Genomic DNA, 19,013 nt, shown 5'->3' on the forward strand with positions numbered 1-19,013 from the left:
CATTTGGGTCTGGGTAATTCTTTGTTGTGCCTATGAATATGTGTATTTCGGGGGTGTCCTGTGCATTTTATGACGTTTTGTAGCATCCCTGACTTCTGCCCAATAGGTGCCAGTTGTGACAAACAAAAATGTCTCCAGACATAGCCAAGTGTACCCTGCAGAGCAAAATTGCCCCTGGTTGAGAATAATTGGCCTAGAGGATGATTGATGAGTGACTGGTTCAATTTACAAGTGATTATTGAGCTCTTACTGTATGCCTTGTGGTAGTCACTGGGGTTATAGAGAGGATTGAAAGACACCCTCTTCCTTCAAACAGTTCATACAACAATGGAGGTGGGGGGGGAGACACAAAAGGCATTGTGTCTCTGTGCTATCATCAGCACCCAGAATATTCCCTAGAACATATTACCTGCTCAAATATATATTGAAGGAATTAATGAAAATACATCTTTTATTAGTTGTTTGACCTATGACAAGTTCAATAATCTCAAAGAATCTCAGCATCCTCATTTATAAATCAGGTGAAATAATACAGGATTGCAATGAGATTTAAATAAAACAACACGTGCTTAGAGCATGATAGACATTCAATAAGGAATTATTATAAAATGGAAGTGTAAAGTGCTAATTGAGATCTTCCCCTTTTTCCCTGGAATTTCTGACAATCATGCACAGCTGAACAGTAAGGCAAAAGTGCAACACATTCTAAATTTAGGGAAGGCCTGACAGCCATCTCATTCAGCTCTTATGCAGAGAGGCCATTCCAGCAGCCCCTCAGCCCTCGATTATGTAAAGAAAGCCGGAGAGAGAAGAGGAGATTGTCCTTTGGAGAAAGCTGTATTCTCTCCAACCTTGGGTGGAATTCACCAGGTGCCAACCCTTCTGCAGTCAGGAATGTCTAAGAAATTCATCCTGTTAAGTAAGAGATGCATGATGCTACCCCCTTTGAAGGTTGTTGTGTGTGATGTTGCAGGTGCATGGAGACAGGGGCAGAAGAGAGAGGATTGGACTGGAGAGATGGAGATCCCAAGAGACGTGGGTGTGTCTATGACATTTGGTATACCAAGAAGACCTGGATGCTGGTCAGAGAAGCTAGGGCTTAAATAGCTTGCTGGGAACCCCTAGAGAGCTGTACAGAGGAGTAGGTGGCTGAGGAGTAGACTTGCATAGGGGCTGAGGGCTATAACATATTTAGGGGCCATGGAGTAGAAGAGGAAGCCAGGTTGGGCCAGCATCACCCACAGGAAAGGACCTTCAAGGGTCCTCTGAAGAAATAACAAATGTGCCAACAAGAAAGAGCCAGCGTTTGGAAACTGGGTCCACCAAAAGCCCTAAAAGCTGCTCAATGGAACAAGCAATGGAAAGGAGACAGAGAACTTGTTACCATGGACGTATTGAAGGTCCGGTTATATGAATAAGGGTTTGTGCCCACGACAAAACCAAATAAAGGCTGACCCAATGAAAACCAGTGGGGCTCCTGGTCTAAGTATCCTTAAATTCTCTCTAACTAGGATCGGGATTGGTCTTCAAGCCTAGCGCAAGGCTGAGCCAGAAGAGCATGGGGACTGGAGGGCTGCCAGGCAGAGGGGTGGACAGGTTATTACCTCCAATCCAGTCACACAAATGTCCTATACTCGCATTGCATGCTTGCTGGTCTTGCACAGAAACCCTGGACTTCTACAAGAAAAAGGGTCTCACCTCCTATTCTATCAATAGCACCAGAGGGAGTCTTCATTTCCAAAGTAATTGACGCAAACGTGTTACACAATATCATTCATTACTTGCTAGGATATAGTGTTGAAAGCACATTTCACAAGATAATGAAGTTGTTTCCCAGGACTAAAATAACCAGTTATCTGACTCTTAGGTTCATCCCACATTAGATGTATTACACACACAACTGTCAAAATAAATAACTTACTTGGGATGTGTCAGAGCTCACAACAAGCTGATGAGAAATGTGTAGGGTTGTAGAAAGCAAATCAGAGAGGCTGAGTGAGTGAGGGGAAAATAATGGTCCGTGTCAGCAAAGGGACAGCCCAGCACGAGAGATGAAAGCCTGGTGAGATTTTAACGTGCCCACATTCCCGTTCCTGCAGGTTTCAGTGAACAAATAGGGCCACATGTGGTCACACCAAAAATATCAGTTTGAAATGAATTCCCAGCTGCAGTGGTGTCTCATGAAGCTGGCTCTGTAATTTACAAAGGTGACAGCCAAACCCATGAAACTAAAATGGGGGCTTTCAATCAGGTAGCATGAGACAAGTGGGGGGAATCATGTACTAGTTGGGAAAATACATTTTTATCAGGCAACAGGTGTCATTAAAAAAAAAAGAAAAAAAGATTGGACAGCCTGCTCCAAACAGAAAGAGTGGCAGGCGTGGATTTGCAACCCTACTTATTGAATGGAAAGTTATTTTTAAGGAAGGTTTAGGGAATATTCAGAGTTGCTTCCAAGTGGAAATGATGAGCTTAGGGAGGCATGGGAAAACCCAATAATTACAGTAATAATAATAATAATAGTAAAGGAGAAGAAGGGGAGAAGGAAAAAGAGGAGGAGGAGGTGTTGGAGAGGGAACATAAGTCTTGCCTAGGCCAGCTAAATAAAGAAAAAGCAAAACACAACATATGCAAAGTATATACAAACAAGTAAGCTCAACTAGAGATGATAGGATGGAGAAGATAAACATGAGTAGATATTCCGGGCTTGGCAATGTTCTTTCCATGGCAGCAGTCAACTATCTCATGTGTCATCATTGTTGGATGATACCATGTAACGAAACACCCTAAGTGGCACTAGCAGTTTGCAGCTGTCACTAGTTTGTACCTAAAGAGCTCCAATTTGATCTAGCATCATTCAAGCCAATAGCCACTTGTAGTGCCCAGTTCTGTCTTCGGGCTGATGAGGTCCGAGAATTCATGGAGCAGGGACAGTTGAGGCAGGTATTTGAGGACCCTGGGTCTCCCTCCTGAATCCTGCAAGCGTTCTCTGCCTCAGCAATACCAATCCCAGTTTAGGCAATTTCGTGACTCAGGTGTCAGAATCTTCACTTTACTGAATGCAGAGGAAGAGGATGAGAATGAGTAGAGAAAGAGAATTCCTGGGAGAGGGAGCTGGCGTGAGAGCAAATGAGCACATGTTAGGATTGATTTTTTCACCTCCAATAATATGGCTTTTATGAGCTCTGCTATTACAATAAAATGAGTGGAATAAATAGAATCGTAGGAGTGAGGAAAGAATCACAGGCTTTGGGGGCAGACAACCATGGATTCTAACCCTTCGGATGTAGGGCAAATTGCTTAATCTTAATTGCTTAGTCTAGGTCCTTTTGAAGTACACTATGCATTTTGAAAAGTTACAAAGATTAACTTGATGAGATTGCCTTTACTGAGTAATTTCTACGGATGAGATAACACAAGATAACTTGTGTTAAAGTATTTACCATATCTCAATTAAACCTCACCGTAACCCTAGGAGATGGGACCATAATTCTCCCCATTTTACAAAGGCAGAGGCTAAGAGAGGAGAAGGACTTTGTGTGAGGTCGCAGGGATAGTCAGGGGTGGAGCTGGGGTTTGAACCAGGTCTGAGTGGCTCCAGAATCTGTGCCCTCCACCCCCACCTAAAAATGCCCAGCTCGGCCCCTGACACACTGTGAGCATTTAATGAACGGCAGCTCCTATTGTTGTTAACTACCTTAGCTCCCTTCTGGAACAAGAAGGGATGTAAATAAAATAGAAGAACTATTATTGTTGGTGGTGTCTTTTTAATCATAGGAAATACAAAATGCTCCGCCAGCTCTCACAGACATTTTGCCCAGAGAATTGTGATGACTTTCACTTCACAGGAAGTGAACAAAATTGAATGGTAGAAAAACTTCTCTTATCTCAAAAATGCTTAGGGAAATCTGTTGATTTGGCTGCCATTAAAGCATGAAGTTCCTTGAGGAGGCTAGTGTGTCTGCCATGATGTTAGAACAACTGTAGGCATGGGCTCTACTGGAAAAAGGAGGGGGTTGGTTAGATTTTCTAAGAACTCTAACAAACTCAGCAATATTCATTATGAAGGCTCAAATAGTATCAAATTTAATCCCAAATTAAAAGCTTCTATTGGAAAAAATTGAAATGTACAAGATTTAAGGAAGAACTTTGAGTTGCCTGCTGCTGTTCAAATTTTCTTGGGACCTGATTTGCTTAGATGATTTATTTCCTTCTGCAATTGTACTTCTTGGTATAAGAAACCATAAACATGTTTAAAGGAGACAAATTATCACAAAAATCTTCTATTAAAAAATTGTATACTGGGGCCATCCTGGTGGCATAGTGATCAAGTTTGCGGTGCTCTGCTTCAGCTGCCCAGGATTCGCAGGTTTGGATCCCAGGCATAGACTTACACACCGCTCATCAGGCCATGCTTTGGCAGTGTCCCACATACAAAATAGGGGAAGATGCACACAGATGTTAGCTCAGGACCAATCTTCCTCACCAAAAAAAAAAAAAAAAAAAAAAAGTATACTTAATTTCTTAATTAGGTGAATAAGAATAACTGATGTCTGGCCAAGAATTTTTTCTTTTTTTTCTTGTCAAATAATGTCAGGAAATAGGCCAGGTGATTAGTAATCTATTTTTAGGACTTGACAGGACAGTTTTATTCCTAGGAAGAAAAAGGGCTTAATCTATTTGTAGAGCTTGATCATAGCCCAGAGCCATTTGTCACTGTAGGTTAAAAACCTCTGTATTAACTTCCTACTCTAAAGAGCCTGGAGTAATCCTTTGGAAATCCAATCTTTTACCTTATCACCAGTTGGCACCAAGCATCTTTAGGAGGGGAAAGAAAGTTGAATGGGAATGTTTAGTTTCTGGTGTTGCATCTAAAAAATAAATCCATTTAAAATGCTAAATGCTGAGTGATTGAAATGTACAGAGAAATTGAGCCAATTTCCATGTTAAGCAATCCCACTGCAGTCCTTTGTCCTGGCCCTGGATCAATTTTGTATTTTCTGAAAGATTGAATCTGATACTCCTGGGTAGAGAGTCTTTCTAGAGTCATTTATTATTATTGTGGTAAAATATACACAAAACTTACCATTTTAACCACTTTAAGTATACAATTCAGTGGCATTAACTACATCTACAGTACTGTACAACCATTATCACTATCTGTTTCCAGGACATTTTCATCATTCCAAACAGAAACATTGTACCCATATAGTCATTTTTTAGAAACCTCTTAATTTTGAAATAATTATAAATTTACAGAAACTTGCAAAGATAATACAGAGAGGTCCCATGTGCACCTCACCCAGTTTCTTCCATTGGTTACAACTTATGTAACTATATAGTACAATATCAAAAGCAAGAAATTGACATTGACATTGGTATAATGTGTGTCTATGGTCTTTAGTCCCCAGCTTTATTGAGATATAAATGGCATGTAACATTGTGTAAGTTTAAGGTGGACAAGGTGATGATTTGATATATGTATATATTGTGAAATGATTACCACAACAAGGGTAGTTAACACATCCATCACCTCACATAGTTACTTCGTGTGTGTGTGTGTGTGTGTGTGTGCGTGCGTGCACGCAGTGTGTGTGCTGAAAACATTTAAGATCTACTCTCTTAGCAACTTTCAAATATAGAGTATTGTTAACCATAGCCACCATGCATTAGATCCCCAGAACTTATTTATTTGATAGCTGGAAGTTTGTAGCCTTTGACCAACATCTTCCCTTTCCCCCCACCTTTCAGCCCTGGCAACCACAAATCTACTCTGTTTCCACGAGATCAGCTCTTCTAGATTCCACATATAAGTGATACGTTACTTGTCCTTCTCTGTCTGACTTACTTCACTTAAGATAATGTCCTCAAGTTTCATCCATGTTGTTGCAAATGGTAGGATTTCCTTCTTTATTATGACCGAGTAATATTCCATTGTATATGTAGATCACATTTTCTTTATTCATTTATCAACAGACACTTAGGTTGTTTACTTATCATGGCTATTGTGAATAATGCTGCAACGAACATGGGGGTGCAGAGATCTCTTTGAGATAGTGATTTTATTTCCTTCGGATATATACTCAGAAGCGGGATTGCTAGATTTTATGGTGGTTCTATTTTTAATTTTTTTTTCTTAGATTTAAAAAAATTTTTTTTTTCCTTTTTCTCCCCAAAGCCCCCTGGTACATAGTTGTATATTCTTAGTTGTGGGTCCTTTTAGTTTTGGTATGTGGGATGCTGCCTCAGTGTGGTTTGAGGAGCAGTGCCATGTCCGCGCCCAGGATTTGAACCAACAAAACACTGGGCCGCCTGCAGCGGAGCGCGCGAACTTAACCACTCGGCCATGGGGCCAACCCCTCTATTTTTAATTTTTTGAGGAATACTGTTTTCCATAGTGCCTGTATCAATTTACACTCCTACCAACAGTGTACAAGAGTTTTCTTTTCTCCACATCGTTCCCAGCGTTTGTTATTTCTTGTCTTTTTGATATGTGTGTAGATAGTTCTATGCCATTTTATCATATGTGTAAATGTGGGTAACCACCAGTTTGAGTGAAGTGTTCAAACCTCACCACTCTTAAAGTCCTTTACCCTCCTCTGTTTATAATAGAATTGCCTTACATATTTATTCTACATATGTTGAAAATCACATCACACATGTTAAACTTTTGGCTTCACCTGTCAAACGTAATTTAGAAAACCCAAGAAGAGAAAAATGTACTGTATTTACTCAAATTTTTGTTCTTTCTTCCTTCCTGATGTTCCAAGATTCCTTATTTAATCATTCCTTTTCTGTTTCACGAACTTCCTTTATGGGAGGTCTACTGGTGACAAATTCTCTGAGTTCCTTCATCTGAGAATGTCTTTATTTCCTCTTCATTCCTGAAAGGTAATTTTGCTGAATATCCAATTTAGGGTTGACAGTTCTTTTCTTTTAGCACATGAAAAATGTGTTTCTTCCCTTTGGCCACCATGGTTTCTGATGAGAAATCCACAGTATTTGAATTATTTTAACCCTATAGGTAAATTATCTTTTTTGTTTTGCTGATTTCAAGATTTTTTTCCCTTTGTTTTTCTGTGGTTAATTATAATGCATCTTGGCATGGATGTCTTTGGGTTTATCCTTTTTTGGGATTCACTCACCTTCTTGAATCTGTAGGTTTCTGTCTTTTGCTAAATTTGGGAATGCTTCTTCAGCTGCATCCTCTTTCTCCTACCTGAAATTTCAATGACACAAATATTAGATCTTTTCTTGTAGTTCCACAGGTCCTTCTGGATTGGTTCATTTTTCTTCTATTATTTTAGAAGATTTCTAATCTAATCTAATATTTTCTCTATTGTTCAGAATGGGTCATTTTTATTGCTCTATCTTCAAGGTCACTGATTTTTTTTCTTCTGCTTTCTTCATTCTCCTATTGAGCCCATCCATTGAGTTTTCTGTTTTGGCTATTGTATAGTTCTAAAATGTTCATTTGATTCTTCTTTATTTTTTCTATTTCTTTGTTAAGACTTTCTATTTTTTTATTTGTTTCGAGTGTGATTGTAATTGCTTATAGAAACATTTTTATGATGATTTTTAAAAAATTCTTGTTGGATAATTTTTACATGTGTGTCATGTTGGTATTGGGATCTGTTGATTGTCTTTTCTTGTCCATGTTTAGATTTTCCTGTTTCTTGATATGTTGATTTTCAATTGTGTCCTGGACATCTTGAGTATTATGATATGAAATCTGGATGTTATTTCAGTTTTCTGTTTTAGGAGGCCTCCTTTGACACCACACCGGCGGGTGAAGGGAGGCTTTGCCTATTACCGCCAGGTGGAGGTGGACATCTAGATTCCCCACTCAGCCTCCACTGACATCACCATATCATTCCTTGAGTCCCAAGGTTCCTAGCTGGTCCGCCTTCTTCTCTCCAACTTTCAACATCTAGATATGTTTGCTTTCTACATAATATGCAGGATTCTTTTTTTTTTTTTTTTAAAGATTTTATTTTTTCCTTTTTCTCCCCAAAGCCCCCCGGTACATAGTTGTGTATTCTTCGTTGTGGGTTCCTCTAGTTGTGGCATGTGGGACGCTGCCTCAGCGTGGTCTGACGAGCAGTGCCGTGTCCGCGCCCAGGATTCGAACCGACGAAACACTGGGCCGCCTACAGCGGAGCGCGCGAACTTAACCACTCGGCCACGGGGCCAGCCCCCCAGGATTCTTAATTGTAAATAGTGGGAGGAATAAGAAGTGCATTACACTATCTTGGTCCTAAACCAAAAGTCGTAGTCAGTTTATTTCTCTTTGTTGTATAGTTGGTGAAGCACAGGATCCAAGTAAAACTATAGTAATGATGATGTTTTCAGCTGAAAATTTAGACTGTTTGTAGACCTCATCAGTTTATTAACTTCTTCCTGAATTTTACACTTTCGGAGAAAACCACCAACCATTGATCAAAAATTGTTTCTGCTATATAAAGTAATGGCAGGCTTTTTGTTTTTGTAAAAAAGTAGAGGAAAAGAAATTAATATTTTTTCTTAAAAATATCGACTGAGTTTTTCTTAGAAAATATTTAAAGAGTCTGTTTAAACACACCCAAAGACTTGGGAATTATATCCTCATTCTAAGCTTTCTGTTCTTGACAAGGAAGAGTCATGTTCTAAAGCGACACAATGTCATTGAATTTTAAATAAAGCTGCCATGGAAGAGGATGGAAAGCATAGCCTGCAGTCTGTTTTATTCTTCCTCTTGACTAGAATAAAGTTGCTGAGTTATAGGCTTTAACTATCATGTCACAGGGAAAGTAGTCAAGGTTGACTACACCTGCTAATTACAGACTAGGCTCAACAGGAAATCACAATTGCCGCCAGCAATCCAGAGAAACCACATTTTCTTAAAATGGAAATATCCATACTGTAGCTCCAAAGTTAGCAAAAAGATTTGAGTCTTTCGTTTTAAATTGCTATGATTCTAAGCCTCAGTGATACTCTGCAGGGGTCAGCAAAGTTTTCCTGCAAAGGACCGGAAAATAAATATTTTAGTCTTTGTGGGCCACACAATCTGTTGCAACTACTCCTATATTGTAGCAGGAGAGAAGCCACAGACAATGCATAAACAAATGAGTGTGGCTGTGTTCCAATAAAACTTTATTTACAAAGCCAGGCAACAGGCCAGATTTGGCCAGTGGACTATGGTTTGCTGACCTCTGGCATAGACCCATGTGACAGAATACTTTATTGAAATATTAACTTCTATTTTTCTCCCTATAGATTCTAATCTCTTTATTCCTCCCATGTAGACAGGTTCTTTCTTGCTTCCTTTACTTGGGGATTTTGAAAGAGCAGATTTCAGAAGTAGCCTGAAATCAACTTTTCTTTATACCTATTCTGAAATTCAAGACAGAGGTTGCAAAGTGGCATCTGGAAGCCTGAATATGGCCAATGACATATTTTTCTTGGCCCAAATGATGTTTTGAAGGCATTCAAGTTAGTAACTAGCATTTAACCATCAGGATATTTCACATAAAATTCGAGATTTCTGACTGTTCTAGAAGAACTGGCATGGCTGGCAAAATAGGCCCTGTATCCTTCATGGCAACAACTGGCTAAAGCAGAACAGCAGCTGCCTCTTGGACAGGTTCCCCCAGGCTCCACCACTTGCCATTGTCTTTTGAAATGAATTTCAGTGTTAGTTGCCATTTATCATTTTTCTTTGACTTTTTATGGTAAAAGATTATTTCTATATTCTAGTTTCCGTACCAGTGTCCATACTTAGAGGTATAAATCTTTGGGCTTTTTTTTAAATCTGCCATCTTTGGCCTGAGGCCATTGTAGAAATAATGCTAGGTGTCCTAGATGAGAATGGAAGAAGAAAAACACTTTAAGAAGGAAAGGAGAAAGATGAGGTTTCTCTGAACTGGCAAGTGTTAAGTCAAGAGTGGGAACTCAGAGAAATAGGTTAGCGTTGTCCTCTGTGGTTCTGGTGGTTTCAAAAAATGTTGTAAACCCTTTGACACTCCGCTTGAAACTGGGCTGGCCTTTGTGACTACCTCAAGGAGCAGAATGTGATGGAGGTAATACTGAGTGACTTCTGAGGCAAGAAATGATGCCACTTCTGCTGCTTTCTCTGGGGATACCCACTGTGGGAGGCTTCACCAACCATATAAGAAGCCTGGCTACTGCAAGGTGACCATGTGGAAAGGTCACATAGAGAGACCACGGTGAGAAGGAGAGATGCGTGAGGAGCTCCAGCTGTTCTGGCTCCCAGCTTTTTGCACATTCCCAATCCAGATCCCAGATACGTACGCAAGAAGCCGTCAGGACGACGGCAGCCCCAGTCACCATCTGGCTGCTACATGAAAGACTCTGAGCAAGAACCACCCAGCTGAGCCCAGTTCCCCCTCAGAGCAAGATAAATGATTATTACTGCTTTAAACCACTGTTCTGGGGCAGTTTTTTAATGCAATAACAGTAACCAGAAGAGTGCAAATGCTCGAAAGGAATGGAAAAACCCCAAAGGAATGGCTGCATGGTATAAGGTGGCTTCCTCGACTTGGCAGAGAGTCCTCTAAACAGAAAGCAGCTGGCCTTCAAGAGACTACTAGGGGCTTGGCTAGAGGACACAGATGGTGCCCAGTGGAGATGGGGACAGAAGACTAGTGGTCTCATTTCCTGAGCACTACACAATTCTGGGGCCACTTTTAGAAGGAGAGACGGAAGGAAAAGGGGAAGGGAAGACGATTCTAATTTTTGAGCTTGAATTTCTTGCCAGTCCAGTGGATGGCATTTTGAAGGCAATATTTATTTGATTTAAGGACAATTTAAAAAGCAATATTTCTTAAACATTCTAATTTGAGGACTATGATTCAAATTAGTATAAAAAAGGAAGCCCTTGATTTGCTCAGTATGTGAAGCAACACCTCTTTTCCCGGCTCAGCCAATTACAGATTTGCTAATACAATGGATGTTATTTAGCCAAAAATGTTGTGAAATTGGTAAGCCTATGGTATCTTTTAGCTCTAACAGATACAGTGAATAAAATATAAGTGAAGAAAGATCTTTTTGTGGGAAGAGGTCTTGAAGACAGAAGAGTCAGACAATGAAATAACTGGTTCTTGATTCTGCCCTCCCGCCCACCTGCTCATATCTCTGTGCCATTTAACCTGAACTTGGATATGGGGCAAATACCAAAGTCATCCAGCTTCCAGACAGTGTCAGTTTCTTTTGCGAAACCGGTTTGACAGTTTTGACTAACATGTTTATGGATTATTTTGACCGACCTGATTGTTTTGGTAAAGGCTATTTTAGAAGCCTTATTTCACCGATTTATGCTGTCTGGGTTTCGTGAAGAAGAGCACAGGAATAAGGAAGAAAAGCCAGGTGTTTTTCCTGTTTTGTTTTATTGAAATTTCTTAAACATGAGAAAAAAGGAAATGGAGATTCGTTGGCCATTTCTAGTGTTTGTGTATATTTTCTTTAGTGAATGCATTGAAAAGTTAATTTGAAAAAAAGCATTGGCTTACTGATGAATGTTTCCAAGGGTTACGATTAGATATTCAGACCTGTGTGTCTATGTGTGCATGGGTGTGTATGTGTGTATTTGAGTAGATTTGTGTATATACATATGTGTGCGTGTGTGTGTGTTTGTTAACACTTCAACCTTTATTTTCCAGTCCAATGTTTTGGATGAGCAGTTAGGAAAGTTATCAGCAAGTTTTCTCAACTTCTTTCCACTTCGTGTAGTTGCCTTTTAGGCAAATACATAAATATGACAGAGTTATTTTTCAAAAGATCCCCCACCTTGTTTAGGTTTCTAAATCCCAATTTCTTGAAATCACAACAATTTGGATTTGGAAATGAGTTTGAGATTGTCGTAGAAGAGAAAGGTGGCACGTTCAGAGCCTCTCTGAAAGAAAAGAACTTTTAAAAGCAATCAAGAAAGCAACCTGCAGGGAGACTTAAAAGTGAGAGAAGAGGGCTTTGATGAGGTCCCAGAAAGCTTTCAGGCAAATGAAGAACAGCTAAATGAGCCATTTATAAGCAAATAACAGGAGAAGTGAAGGAAAAGGAAGAGGGGGCTGTTTTTTTGTTCAGGCCAAGTAGTATGGGTAGTGCTAAGACTGTCAGTAGCAGAACTGAGACAGTAAGACTCCTAATTGCTATTTCTAAACTTTCTGGTTGACGAGAGCAAGAGGGGGAGCAGGGGAAAGATGCTGAGGCTCCTCAAACTAATCTGAAGTCTCCCCCAAAAAGATTGTTGGGTTCTCTTTTGCTTCCCTTCCCCCATAATTCCTGTGACCTCAGGTTTATCAGCTTTGGGAAAAAAGAAGGGTTGTAGGACTTGTCCAAAATAAATTCTCCTCAGATCAATGGTTCCTTATGTTAAGCAGTCCCATATGTGTCTGCAGAGACTGCCATATACAAAAGTGCAGTAAAAAAATGTGCAGCTGAAAGTAAGACATACTCTTCTATGGAAAACAATACTTTCAGCAGAGTTGGCCTCAGTTTCACATATTAAGTTGATAAAATGGCTTAAGCAGAGGGACACAATCAAGTCTAGAAGGAGCAAAAGGAAATTGCATGCAGCACGTCTTAGCAGTTTCTTAAGAAGGCATCGTCATTTCGTCTGTGGTAATGAGACCTGTGCCATCCGCACCTGAGCCACCTAAGACTCCTCTTGGATGCTTCTAATTACCGTGGACAGCCAAAACTCTCTTTGTGGTCAGAAGAGAGATGAAGGCATTCTGACCCCAACCCTTACTATGGCAAGAAAAGAGCACTCTTGGTTCACATAAGTTCATTCTTGTCACAGAATGTAGAGCAAATTATCTCAGAATCATGCCCTAGGCCTCCTAAGGGCCATAAATTCAGGATAGGAGCTGATTCCGGAAGGCGATGAATTCTTTCTCCATTAATTCGTATCCCTTAAGACAGCCCACAATGAAATGGTTGTTAGCAGCAAGATGAGTGGTTCCAGGAAGTAGCATGGATGGAAATAAAGGGTTCTCTCTTTGGTTTAAGTCAACCATAAGCAGCTGAGGAAGGAATTGTCAGAAAAAAGTACAAATAGGGACATCCCAGCGCCCCCCCCCCCCAAAAAAAAGAAGAAGAAGAAAAAAGGAAAGGAAATAAGAGGAAGAAGAAAGAAAAAATACTTGAAAATCATATTAGACACCCAGATTAGAAAATAACCTCAAAGGACTCATCAAACATAACAAGATAAAATCAGAAGTCTTATTCATAGCCTCCAATTAAAATAGCAGCATTTATGGTGACGGTACAGTACAGTGACCCAATTTTCACAAACAATCTAAATGTTGCTTTTAAAGGCAATGGTGTCAGAAAGAAATGAATTCTGCACAAATCAGTCAAGATTCCTTGCACCATTTCTATGGCAACTAGAAGCAGAAGAGTTATAAGGCTTGGTGACAGGAGATTTTTAAGTAGGAAAAAGCAAAGCACTTCAGGTTGTTTATCAAGTTCAGTAAAATAATAAAGGCTGTTAATCTCATTGGACTTCCTAAATGAGACTTATTAAAGTCCTTCACAGTTTTTATCAATATTATCTAAGCAGTGAGCTCCCAACCTGGCATCCTTGAACGTCCCAGAATGCTCAGAGGGAATGGTGAGGCCCTCATGCTATTTGCAGTCTTTCAAAAAGCCTAATGCAAATGATACATTTATCTGTCTAACCCTTAGGAGTTCTGAACTCACGTAATCCAATATCTGCACGGAACCACATTCAGAAAAAGCATGGTACGAAAAAGTAATTTAAAAAAAGGAGTTTCGTTCTTTGTCCAAGACACTTGAACGATATTACTTCATAATATCATGCATCTTGTATTGCTCTTTCTCTCGTCTCCAGTTTTTTTCTGTCCTTCACCACCCTAGAACCTTTCATTCATGAAAACCCCTAAAATTCTCCCTCCACTGGCTGTCCTAGGGACATTTTTACTCTCAGTCTCTTCTTCCTCTTGATTTTTCCCCCATCTGTTTATTATAGAGCTCTAACTTCTTTCATAACTCGTTTTCCTGCTTTTTCTGCTTCTCAATTCTTCCTTTGTCTAGCTGTCCATCCATGTTCTAGGCTCTGCCTCATAGAAGGATAAAAAGGAGCGTTTTGCTCAGTGGTGGAAACACATGCAAATGAGGATGGCCACAACACCATTTCATTTATTGATTGGAAGTGCATACATTAATAACTTGGACAATTTACAACAGCAGGATCTTGTCATCAAGTGGAATCTTATTTGTTTCCTCAGAGCTGGGAAACTTTGCCCTTCCTGGTTGTCTTGCTCCTTAATCATTCCTCCCTTAGCAGTGGCCCTGTGGCCCTTCATGGAATCTCTGTGGCTCCACCGCAAAACATTGTGTAGCTATTATTTTCCTTGCCACTGTTTTGGCATGGTTCCACTGAGTAAATTTTCAGGTGTGTACGCCATATTTTTCCAACCACACTGCATACTCTTTCGAGACAGGAGACAGGGACTCAAGAGTCTTCCACACTAGGTGACGCAAACCTAGGTCGTCAGCTGGCATCTTACAAATACCATAGAGTTAGTGATACTAAAGATCATTGCACCTAATTTTTCCCACAAATCTGTATTTCCTAGCAGAGGGCATTTCCTGAAGTGTATGCTAAAGGGGCAATCGTTCTATAAAATATTCTTCAATAAAAGTATTCTGTGCAGCTTACTAGGAAAGGCTAAAACTATACATACCCTGTTGGAGATTCATGATACTCGTTAGCCTATTGTTTAACTTGTTTAACCTAACATATCTCAAACTTATTTGGCCACGAAACCCCCTTCCTCTCTCAAAACATCCTTCAACATGCCACAGTATGACTGTCGATCTTCCTTTGGTCAGCTCTGGCCTAGGATCACATAATAAGCCAGGAGACGTCTCCAATAAAATCCCTTTCTTGTGGCTTTTCTGTTTCCTACTCTATCTTTTCTTCTTTACAAAAATTAACTCTTTAGTCCGGTGTGAAGGAACAATGGAAGCGTGAGGGGTAAACCAACAGGACTTCAGAATTTTCCTGTTTACCATCTGCAGTGCGTTCAGTCCTGGCAGGCTTTGTTTGGTCCGTTTTCCCCTTGTGCAGGTCAGGCTTGAAGTGATACATGCTTTTTGTTTTCTCTGGACGCCAATCTGAGAAAGTTCCTTTCAACATCTGGGACTGCTTAAAAGCTAAGAAAAAAAAGAATTGCTTCATGAAAAAGCTATTAGTAAGCAGGGAAATGAGGGCCTTGGTGTTCTCACAAAGGAAGAGACACTTAAGGAAAATTGAAAAAAACAAACAAACTGGAAATTTGAATGCAGCTGATATTTCTTTCCATTAACAGTTTATTCTCTGTGATGTATATAAAATGACCCACAACAAAATGCCATGCCTTCCTCAAAAGCTCTCAGACACGCACACGAAAGGGACAGCCCTGGGGAAAAATATATGGACGCTGCATTGAATTATGTTAAATGGGTCACGGCCAGCCGCTAAGAGGACATTTCCTAAGAAGGCAAATCACTCATTCAAGAGTCCTCCCACAAAGTAGGGAGCATGGTGAGGAACAGACACACAGCAATGATCATAGGCCGGTGATCTCCTCCTAGAGATGCTGCCTTCCTGTGGAGAGCTGCTGAGATACTGCTGAGCGTTGAAGGGAAGGCCTTGCATTTCATGGAGGCCATGAAAGAGATGTTCAAAATAAAAACAAGACAAAAACAAACACAGCTACGTGATGCCACTCACTCATCCAAGAAACATTGTTTCACACTTATTGTACGTCAGGGAACAAATAGAAAGATTGAAAATGGCATGGTCTCTACTCTCTAGGAGTGTACATCCTGGGAGGGAATAAAGATATGCGCATGGTTAGCTCTAATACCAGCTGGGATATGGGGAATGCTGTACGAGTTACAAACTGTTCTGAAAGGTCGGTGGAAGATCTTTTTTTAAATTCTTTCTTTTAAAATATATTTTCTAGAATTTATGTGCAAGGGACTGTTTAAGATGGAGATAAATAAAATGATCACCGCCCTCCACTGGCTCATAGTTCAAATGATCGGCCACTCATCTTTAAAAACAGGGGTTCACAAATCTTGGCCTCTGGGGCATATTTGGCCCATTGCTTGTATTTGAAAGTAAAGTTTTATTGGAACACAAGCACTTCCCTTTGTTTACATATTGTCTGTGGCTGCTTTCAAGCTACAACAGCAGGGTTAAATAGTTGTGATGGAGACAATGTAGCAGGCAAACACTAAAATATTTACCCTCTGGCCCTTTACGGACAAGGTTTACCAACCTCTGCGCTCGTAGACAATCAGCAATATTAGTCATCTGATAAGGAATCTCTTCCCTATACTATTCATGTAGTAAATAATCCTGTCGTAGACACAGGGTGATTGTTCTCATTTCAATGTGACATTAAGAAGTACGACTATATCTATAGACTGTTAGAGGTTGGAAGCTTCTTGAGGATGCCAACATTTCTTTGTTATCTGGATAATCAGTACTCTAGAATCTAAGTTCCGTGCCTGTTTTTTCTTCGCTATTGTATTCTCGGTGCCAAGTGTTAAATAAATATTTCTGGGACTAAGCCCAGAGAGATCTGTAAACTGGTCCAGAAGAAATGCTGGTGCAAGAACCAGAATTCAGGGCCGCTCCTTCCATCTTGGGTCCTCCTTCATCTTTTCTAGCAGTTTCTCCCCTGGACTATCGCAACAGCTTCTTGTCCTCCAGGCTCTATTCTTGCCTGCAAGAATTCATTGCTACCAGGAAATTTTTTTCTAGAGATCTGCTCAAAAATCTCAAGTAGTTTACCATTACTGAAATCTTACCGTTACTGAAATTCAAGACTTAGCACAACTATTCCTCCTCTGTGAAGACTTCTGAAATCTCTTAGCCGCCCTGAGAATGAAATGCATCCTCTTATGTGCCCTCATAATTTCTAACTATCTATTTGTTGTTGAGAAAAATGTGTTACAGTAGAAAACTATGCACCCTTTACAGCATGTTCTTCTGAGTTCTCTGGTTTTAGCCTTCCATTCCTTTTGAGCTATTTTATAATTCTGTTAAGCTGTAGATAACTGAGAGTAATGCAAAATGATTCTTGTCTATAAATATGCAAAAAATTCTGTCGGGTAAAGGTTCCATTAAATTTCCTCCCCACTATGGGAGAAGCCCGTTTTGTCTCAACTGTACATTCATTACGATATTCCAGAGTGATAAATGGATTCTATATATGTATTCTTCGACTTCTCCCTTGAATTGGTTTAATGTCTGCGTGGTTCCCTCATTAATAACTACTTAAATAAAACTTTTAGCATGTTTTAATTTTATATCTGTATAAGAAACATGATTTGATCTTTTTTAAAAAAAATTACCCTTTCACACATTTCTTCAAGGTTTATTGTACGACTATCCTATGCCAAGCTTTGTGCTAGGAAGTGGGCATATAGCGATGATCAAAATAGTCATGGTCTCCAACTTCAAGAAGTGTATGTCTAATGGGGAAGATAGACTTTTTCTTAAATCACAGAAATAAATGTTTAAGATTCATAAAGGAAAATTATAAGTTGTTCTGAGAGACAATCACAGAGAAACTGGTTTAGAGTGATGGTGGGCAGTAAGAAAGTTCCCCTGAGAAAGGGACATCACAGCTGAGACCTGAAGACGAATTGGTGAGAATTAACTAGACAAGGAAAAGGGGCAGGAACAGTTCACACGGAGGGAAGATACAGAGGCAAAGGCCCTGTGGTGAAGGGGCAGGAGGAGATTGCTGTGAAAGAGGGACAAGTGACAGTAAACAAGGTCTCTAGATACCAGATTAGCAAGGACACAGTAACCCATGGTAAATAGGCTGGGTTTCATTGTCAGTTCAACAGGAGGACCTTGAAAGTTTTACCAAGAAGCTTCTACTCTTAGATGGAGAATAGATCAGAATAAGGGTCACAGTGGAAGTAGGAACCTTTAAGAAGATACTATAGTCTTATAGTATCTCAAACACTCACATCAGTTTACCTTCTAAGATAATGGTGAGCACCACGGTTAACCCCCTGAGCTGAGGACAGGGATGATGTATTACCTATCTTTGAATCCACTTAGTTTCTTGTATACATAGAAGTCCCTAAATAAGTGCTTTTTGAGTTGAATACCAATTAGCTTTCTAATATAACCATAGACTATACATCAGCTGACAATAGCTAATAAATAGCTAACAATAATTGAGTGCTTATTATGATGCAGGCTCTGTACCAAGAGCTTTGCATGGATTACATGATTTAAAACTCTTAACAATTCTATCAGGCAGATTCAACAATTATTTTCATTTAGCGATGAGATAACCAAGGCTTAGAGAGGTAAAATGACTAATCTAAGGTTATGTAGTCAGTACATGGGACAAAGGCAGTTTTGCCTGACTCCAGAACCTGAGCTTTTGATCGGGAACTATATTTCTCCCCATTCAAGTATTTGAATAGCAAGTTTACCAAAATAGACGCTGGTTCATTATACCTCTCTTTCTTTTTAACCCTTTAGAAGATTTACAATTTGATGCATCTTTTTCCAGATTGTATTCAAGCTCTCAGTCAACATTTTGGAAATCACAGCCTCTTTCAAACATTGCCATTTATGCTCTCTCTTATCCCTTCAAAGGAGTTTGCCATTAGAATCCAGCATGCAGTCTGTCTTGCATTAGTGATTTATGTTGTCTCCAAAATAATTTTATGCCTAACAACATCACCTACATTGTTTGACAGCAGGAGTCAAGCCATGAGAAAAATGAACCCATTCATTGCAGCTCCAATGGAAACATAGATAAAAGAATAAATATTTGCCAAATATAAAGGAGCCAAACTCGATAGGGAAAGAAGCATTCTGCTCCAAATTCTGTGAGGATCTCAAACAATGTAGGAAGGGAAGAAAAAACATAATCTAATTGAGTATTTGACTCTTGTTACGTTAATGCATCTTCACTGTATTCATCTAATCAGACAATTACAAGTGACAAGATATAATAGTACCAAAT

This window comes from Equus caballus, chromosome 1 (genome assembly GCF_041296265.1).
Source record: "Equus caballus isolate H_3958 breed thoroughbred chromosome 1, TB-T2T, whole genome shotgun sequence".
NCBI classification, from domain to species: Eukaryota; Metazoa; Chordata; class Mammalia; order Perissodactyla; family Equidae; genus Equus; species Equus caballus.